This window comes from Haliotis cracherodii, unplaced genomic scaffold, assembly GCF_022045235.1.
Source record: "Haliotis cracherodii isolate W230 unplaced genomic scaffold, xgHalCrac1.p SCAF_14, whole genome shotgun sequence".
NCBI lineage: Eukaryota > Metazoa > Mollusca > Gastropoda > Lepetellida > Haliotidae > Haliotis > Haliotis cracherodii.
The window spans coordinates 38806507-38815074 of NW_027266269.1; the positions used below are offsets into that span (position 1 = coordinate 38806507).

The window sequence follows — 8568 nt, forward strand, 5'->3', positions numbered from 1 at the left end:
CTTTTTAATCCTCATAATCCCTCTATTGTACACTTGTCAGTAATGGTTGGGTAATTTTTAACCCAGAACAATAGGTGCCGGCAAACACGGAATGTTTATAAATCTCGTCATTATTTGTCTGCTTTGATATATACAGCTGTTTTTGGTTTATTGCAGATAAAACATGATTAACGGTTTCAAATTTAATTATAAGCATTGACTTGTATTATTTTCGGTTCATTGAGGTATGAATCGAAAAACCGATCTGCACACTTTTGTAAGAACTGAAAATAATACACAGTCAATCCTTAAACATGTTAAATAGGTTTTACTTTTAGCAAAATACTTACTTGAAACTAATTCGTCTGGGTGTCTGTGATGCTTAGACGAATGAGCTTCTGCTGTGCTACTGTCAATCATGGTGAGTCCTCCCTTGTCCAAAACTCTGAAAATAGTGTGCATGTTACCAAATTATCAAAATGACAAGGACATGTTAGGTGTATTTTCTGAGAATGTTATTTAGACTGTAAAGAAAAAAGGGATATTGAAATAAAAGCGATAAAACCCTTTCCATATTCACCAGAAATCTCCTCTAAAAGACAAGCTTAGTACAATTCTGCCTATACCATGAGCATTATCATATCCTAATATACATTTATATACCACAGATATGGTTACATATCGATCATCAGAGGTTCAAGACAATTTGTCAATAATGAAAGCATATGTCGCTTTACTGAGAAAACAATATGCAAAACGTTAGATGTTCTGATTGATAAGGGGTGGTCGGGTAGCCTAGTGGTTAAAGCGTTCGCTCGTCACGCCGAAGACCGGGGTTCGATTCCCGGTACAATGTGTGAAGCCCATTTCTGGTGTCCCCCGCCGTGATATTGCTGAATTATTGCTAAACGTGGCGTAAAACCATACTTAGTCAGTCAGCCTGATTGATAACATCCATGTACAATGTGAATGTAAAACATTTAGGCAAGAAGTAGGCATCCCCGTCTTGCTGATGTGTTTCTTTATGCATGTGAATCAGAATTTCAGCTTGGATTGGCAAAGTCCAAACAATGTAATTTGGCCAAGACGTTTAACGTTTCAGTTATATCGAAAAAGAAAGCATAAAGACTCAGAGGTAAAAATACTCTCCGCAAGACAAGAGGAAGAGTCAACTTTACCTTAATATGGAGCAATATTCCAGCAGCCCCATATATTCCTGTGTTATTATCAGATGAAAATTGACTTGCTTTTGCATTTGTTTGTGACGGGTGCAACTGGTGGGGCAGGATAGGCTCACCTTTCGGTATGATCATTATTGGATAGTGATTGATAAAGACATGCTCATGACACAATTGGGATCGTCCAGTCGCCTCGGCTTTTGGTGGGGATATCTTGTGGCTATAGAACGAGTTCTGTCGCTTTTATTTAACGATTGTCTGCAGGAACAACAGAAGTAACTATAGGCGCAGATAAGGGTGCAGACAACGGTGGTACCAGAAAAATATACGATGGTCAACTTTCCCTTCGGGCAATATTCAAGCACCTCCAGCCTTTGATGTCTACACTTCACAAATTTGAGAGATATTTCAGCAGGTTCTTTCTACAAACATTTTAAAGAGCATCGTACGACTCTGTTGCTCAAAGGTTGTTTGATTAGGATAACAACATTCAAGGCCTCTGTCAAGCTTTAAATAAACTATGGTGGACTGTATGTCAAGACGGACGACTTCAACTTTCCAACAGGCAACTGTCTCTTTATGTCCAGCAATATTCGATCAGCTTAAGCCTTTGGTGTCTACATTTCATACGTTTTGAGGGACATTCGAGCATGCCCTTTCTGCAATGATTTCTACGAGAGTTGTTTGGTCACGTTTACTAACTTCAAGGCCTCAGAAAAGCGGCCAAAAACGTTTCCTTATTCTGATTTGTACCATATGTGCCCATGTTTATTAGGTGCATAACTGACTCAATAAACTCAGTAGCATTTCTCAGTTAAGCTGAATCAACAAACAAAAAAGATGTTCGGGCTGAGACATTAAAACTGCAAGTGCAAACCACTGTTGCAAAACGAACACTTATTCAAACGTTTCTCCTTTACAGCAGCAGAATTGCAAAATTAACAAATCGTTCTTAGTTTTAACAGAACGAGTAAATGTGTCATCATGTGACTGGATGTTTTTTGTCCGTCATATGATTATTTTAGAGCTACCGGTAAGGCAGGACATGCAACCCTTTTGGCAAGGACCTGGTGTCATCACAGATTTTCGGTGATCCATTCATATAATTATCGCGGCTATCTTATCTTTTACACCTGATGTAATCTGTATGAAAATTGAGACTGGATATTCTCGTGCATTGACATTATTATATTATGATTATTGCTGGGCTTATTTTATGTGTGATGTTGTCAGGTGAATTCAAATTCCCCGTATATGTCGACATCCTTTATGGAACGTGCCGCCAACATCAGTAGCTGCCATCATGGATGTTTTTGTTTGAATTCAATGATTGGACGGATTGGGATTATGGGCTGACGGATGGAACGCAGTCCAAAATCGACCATGAAATTATAAGGCATAGTAGTTTCATGACAAATTTATGTCGCCTATATGTTGTGCTATCGTGCATGTGATGCTGGTTTACATTTGCCTTCCACATAACGGAGACCAGCAATGAGCCCGACATTTTCCCGACAACAGCTCCGACATCCTTGCAAGATGAACTCCGCCTTTTGAGTGTAACATGGAATCAATCGTATTGATAATGCGCACTTCTAGCGGACATATCTTGATGACTGTGAAGTATTCACCCCAATCTTCCCTTTGGGAGATGAGATTGATACATTCATCATTTATCATAGTTGTTTCTTATGGTCTACAAATTAAACACATCTGTATATGTGTCCGTCTTGGATATCTTCTTGTGTTTAAAATAATATATATGGAAGTCCTAAACCAGTTAAAAAATAACATTTACCAGAAAGTCAATTAAACTCTGTGTGATGCATGATACTATATGGTCAACACTTTCGGTGGTATATGCGCCTTGTGACGATCGTTACGATGACACCCCAAAACCACTTTACTTTTTTTTTTAAATAAACCATCCATTGATCCAGAATACATTTGAAAAGAATATTTTGGCTCAAGTTGTATATAAATAAATGTGTTTAAGGGACATGTTGGATGTCATGAAAAAGAAATTATTGCTTTTCGAGACAAAAGGTGTTTGTGTTGAGGCAGTGTCTAACCACAAAACAACCACACTAATATATTATGTTGATATCTCTGAATCCTAATCTGAACCATAAAATGACGTCCATGAAGATGACGTCGTTCACATCTTTAATAGTAAAATGCGTTGAGAAAAGGTCTGCGTCCGCTACAATTCCACTTGTTGTATCACTAACGTCGGGAGGTGCTGCTTCCCTGGACACTTCTAAACTGCAGTTAGGAGCGTCCTTCTTGATATCATGCAAGAACTCCTGCATTTGCTTTCATTTTCGGCAAGTTGTCCCAAACCTCTGAAGATAGATATGTACCTGTATCTGTGGTCACCGCGGTTTGTAACAAAATGTTGTACCATATGTTCCCGTGTTGTTGTTTTTCAGGTGACCAATTGACTTGCCTTCGCATGTGTTTGTGACGGATGCAACTGATGGGGCATGATATGCTCACATTTTTACTTGAACCATAGTTCACAAAGTTCTAAGCCTGAATAACTTTCAACTATGGGCCATAAACAAAGTGAACTAGTCAATGTATTCTATTGTTTGAGTAGGTCATTGCAAGTGTATTTAGTCTGTTGAGGCTGTTTGTTTAATTGTGGCAGCCAGTTGAACGTCATAGGGATCCAAATGGACACAGAAATGGAAAAGAACGTTTACCGAAATGGAAAGCAGAAAAGCAGACATCAAGATTTTTACTTAAAGAGAAAAGCACAACCCAAGAAATTCATGACCGCATGTCACAAGTGTATGGGATAAGTGCTCTACCTATTTAACTGTTAAACGTTGGGCAGCTATGTTTAAGGCTGGGAGAACAAGCCTTGATGATGACCTGAGGTCTGGACGTCCGCCATCAATAAAGATTCAATCAAGGAGATAGAAAAAACTTATACTGTCAGAAAAACGTATTACCATTACTGAACTTGGAAAAGTAAGCCATGGATCCACTGAAAGTATTATTCATGAACATTTACAGACAAATATCTGCTCGTTGGGTGCCAAAGTGTCTAAATTCTTATCTTATGGAAAACAGAACTGAAATTGCGGGAGCAAATTGAGAGCTAATGAGTAAGATTTCATCAAATTCAAACATAGATTAGTAATGGGAGATGAAACGGGTCTACCACTATGATCCCCAGTCAAAACGTCAATCCATGGAATGGCACCATTCCACTTCTCCAGTGAGTGAGGTTTTATGGGCTTCACACATTGTACCCATGTCGTGAATCAAACCCGGGTCTTCAGCATGACGAGCGAGCGCTTTAACAACTAGGCTACTTGACCATTTCCCGGCACGAAAACATTTTAAGCATTCAAGATCAGTGAAGAAAGTTATGGATGCAAAGGATGTGATCCTTGTTGATTACCTAGAAAGTCAAAAGACGATTACTGGTGCCTACTATGCTGATTTGCTTCATCGCCTGAGAGATTCTATCAAAGAAAAGCTCAAGGAATGCTGACTACTGCTTTAAGGCAATGACTCTTCTCACACCTCTCGACTTGCAAAGACTGCTGTGCACTAATGTGAATTCAAAGAGCTTGATAGTCGCCAGACCTGGTTTCCTAAACTTAAAGAACACCTTCCTGGAAAGACCTACAACGACTATGATGACCTTAAAGCTGCCGTGAATGGGGTTTTCAGGGTGGCTTTTGAAAACTTCTTCCTGATTGGAATAGAAAAGCTTCACTATCGAGATGTCGCATTGTTGTTTTAGTGGGGCGGTTAAGCCTGGATTTTAGTCAAAATAGTCCACTTTGGGTTAAAAGCACCAAACTTGGCACATTTCTACATTGAACCATTCCGAACACTACTAGATATGAATCTACCTCAGCAGCGCCACCTGCTGGTAGAAAATCCAAGATGGACGCCAAAATGGTTAAAATTTCTTATGACGTCAATTTATATTCAATATATCATCATTATTTTGTCAATTTTAGTCATTATGTAAAATTGATTGCAACAATGTTATATATAATTAAGATCTAATATGCAGCGCCCACTGGTGGCGAAGAAAATCATAGATGGCCTTTTTGATTCTGAATCATTAAAGCTAACTAAACGAGCAACATTTTTCCGCAGGCGTGATTTAAGGTTGTAACAAACTTTCAGTGGAACATTTCCTTCTGACTGCCATAAACAGTAAAACAGTATGTACCTACCTCTTTGAAAGCCCTAGTCAGTAAGAAATTTGTAGGACCAGGTGTAAAAAACAATCCTCAAGCATTCCAACCTACAGTAAACTACGGTTATAACAAACTCAAAAAGACCACTAATTTTAGTTCGTTGTAACCGTAGTTCGTTATAAACATATATACACCATATATACAGCAAATGACTTGGACCAAAAAACCAGTTCGTTATATCCGCCAGTTCGTTATAAGCATGTTTGTTATGAACGTAGTTTACTGTATCAGAACATCTTGTGAACACCACTGAGATCGAGAAATATAAGTCCCAGTTTACTTGGTATTAAAGAAGAAAACGTGATCTTGTTGACACATTTCACAATGTGAGTTTGTGCATTTAGCAAGACTGTCTAGTGTATTTCAACAGATATAGCACAGTTCTTGGTGTTTATGAAGACGAAGGTGTGGTATACCCACCAACATTCTCAAAAGATAACATCTGTCATAATCCCTGCTCTAGAACAGCAAGATATCCACTTCATGGTACAAGCATTTCACTATTGCAGCAGGGTCCAACAGCTGAAGAGGACATGTTGTTCTTTTGGCTGAAGAAATCAAACAAGCAAGGAAAACAATTTCCAAACAGCCCACAGTATATACTTATGCACCCCCATCCTGTTTTAGCAAGATGGGTTATTATGGGTCTCAATTAAATGGAACTTTCACCAGGGATGTAGATACTGTTAACACAATGCCTGACCATGAGTAAAACTGGTCATATCACATGAAGGAAGTACTGGGAAAACAAGACAAACATAGCCTCCAAAAACAAATGCACATATGCCAACGTTCTAGAATGTGCACACTCTGTTGCTATGATACAGCATTCAATTAATGTGGTAGAAAAGGGTATTGAGCATTTGAATCCTGGTCGGATTCATGTGCTTGCCTCCAATGAACCACAATACACAATTGCTAAAACAATCCAGTGGAACTGTCCTGAATTATATGATGAAGTTCCTTATCATGTTTGGTAGATTTGCATATTGAAATAGTTGCTTTCAGGATTCTCAGAAACTGTCCCGAAGGAAGTAGATGGATAACTGCAATCTGTGCTGCTGGAATTGCCTCAGGCAGATTTGCTGATTCCTTCATCATGTGTACCCACCTTACTACACCATCAGGCATATGTGCGATATAAAGAAACAGAAGCGAACACAGAAGATCCTTTCAGAAACTGGTGTGCACCGAAGTAAGCTGCTCAGCCAGTTTCACTACTGGTCCCTTGTTCTTGAACTTTGCATATTGTGCCTGGTGGGTGCAATTCAAAAAGCAGATTTCCAAAAGTTTGCAGCATCACTTGTCATATAAATGGCTTGCATTTCACAGCTATGTCCCTCTAAAAGTAGAGCACGAGCACCGCTGTACCACGAATATTGGATTAGTGACACACAAGACTAGACGGACATTCTCTTGTGTGGCACAAGGTCAGACACATGAACAATACAATAGAAGTATGAGAGGAGATGGAGGTGCAGTTGGATTGACTGAAACAGCCGAGAGGTTTCTTCTAGAGGCCCATGGAATTCAAAGACATTGTCACTATTTCATGCCTTCACCGATTCATAGGCTTGGGATACGTGTCAAGTATTTCAAGAAAGTCACCAATGCTTTCCCATCAGCAGCAGATATCTCTGACAACACAACGCAGATTCATGAGCGGTTAGTCCTTCTCACTGGTTTATTTGGAAGGTCAAAGAAAGGCAAAATCTCTGTTCATGAAGATCTCAGACAATTGACATTTCAACCCAAAGAGGTAGCTCTAAGACAGCACCAATGCATGTATGGGACAGGTGCTTGACAAATGTCCAACACTACAGAATCTTGTAGTCAGGGGTTGGGAGAGGACATGCAGTAATATATAGATACCCAAGTGGACAACGCTTGGTCAGGCACAAAGAAGTGTTATAAACTAACACTTCACCTGTAACAAGTCTGGCAAACCTTTGCAAACTTTACACTGCCTGTCTTGAGTACAGTCCAATGTGATACTCTGAAGGAAACTGTAAGTTAATTATAGAACCATAAACACATACATTGAACAAATATTCCTGGTCCTACTTAAGTAGGAAGTAAGTTAATGTCATAGGTTCATGGCAGTAATGTCAATCATACTTTAACATACATTCCTGTTTTAGATATGAATCCATTCCCAGATGAGTGATTTAGGGGTGATCTAATATAAACTAGGCAGAACTTTCCCAGTAGACCATCAATAAAATAATATGCTGAGAATAAATCATAGACAATACATATTAATTGATACAAAGAGGTAGCTCTAAGACAGCACCAATGCATGTTTGGGACAGGTGCTTGACAAACGTCCGACACTACAGAATCTTGTAGTCAGGGATTTGGAGAGGATATGCAGTAATTTATAGATACCTCAGTAGACCATTTATAAAAAAATATGCTGCGAATAAATCATAGACAATACATATTAATTGATACAATGTCATTAAACATGTTTCATCATATCAAAACTTATCAACTTATCCTTTGTCCAAAGATATCAAATGATAACTATACTCAACAACACTCAACAACAAAAGTTCTTATGACACCAATATTTTAGTGTATTTTTCAAACAAGTAAAGTTTGGTTTTCAATATTGTAGTACATGTATGGAATCAAGCCACAAAAAAGCAACTGCTACAGAAAAGCATCCATTCCATGCAAAAGTTGACTTTTATGCAAGCCCCATGCATTCACTACCCAAGAATGGGTATCAAAATATGTGTGTTAACGGAATTCCATATGCATTGTTTAGCATCGTGCTGACAACAACCACTCAGAAAAACAAAAAAATTATGCAATTATTCAACATTACGAAGTGCCACGCCTATCCGAATATGAGCGTCTGCTAGCAATTGGTATGCTTGAAGCAGGATCGAGTCAACGTGACAGGAAACCACCATCAAGCACGTCTACAGTGGTGCAGACAGCGTCTACGCTGGACGGCCATGCAGTGGGGACAAGTTCTATTCACCGACGAGTCTCGTTTTCACCTCAGCCACAGCGATGGACAGATTCGAGTGAACTGGCGTCGAGGTGAACGTTACGTCAATCATTGTGTCATGGAAAAAGATCGGTTCGGGGGCGCCAGCGTTATGGTATTGGGTGGGATTACCGTTTGAGGACCCGTTTGATAGAGGTAGAGGGAAATCTCAATGGAC

The 8568-nt window shown here is 39.2% G+C and overlaps 1 protein-coding gene across 1 annotated transcript in view; it reads right to left on the reverse strand.

The window, feature by feature from the left end:
- The window catches only part of LOC139460432 (uncharacterized), a 289333-nt gene that overhangs the window by 202899 nt on the left and 77866 nt on the right, over window positions 1–8568 (reverse strand). The window lies entirely within an intron of this gene.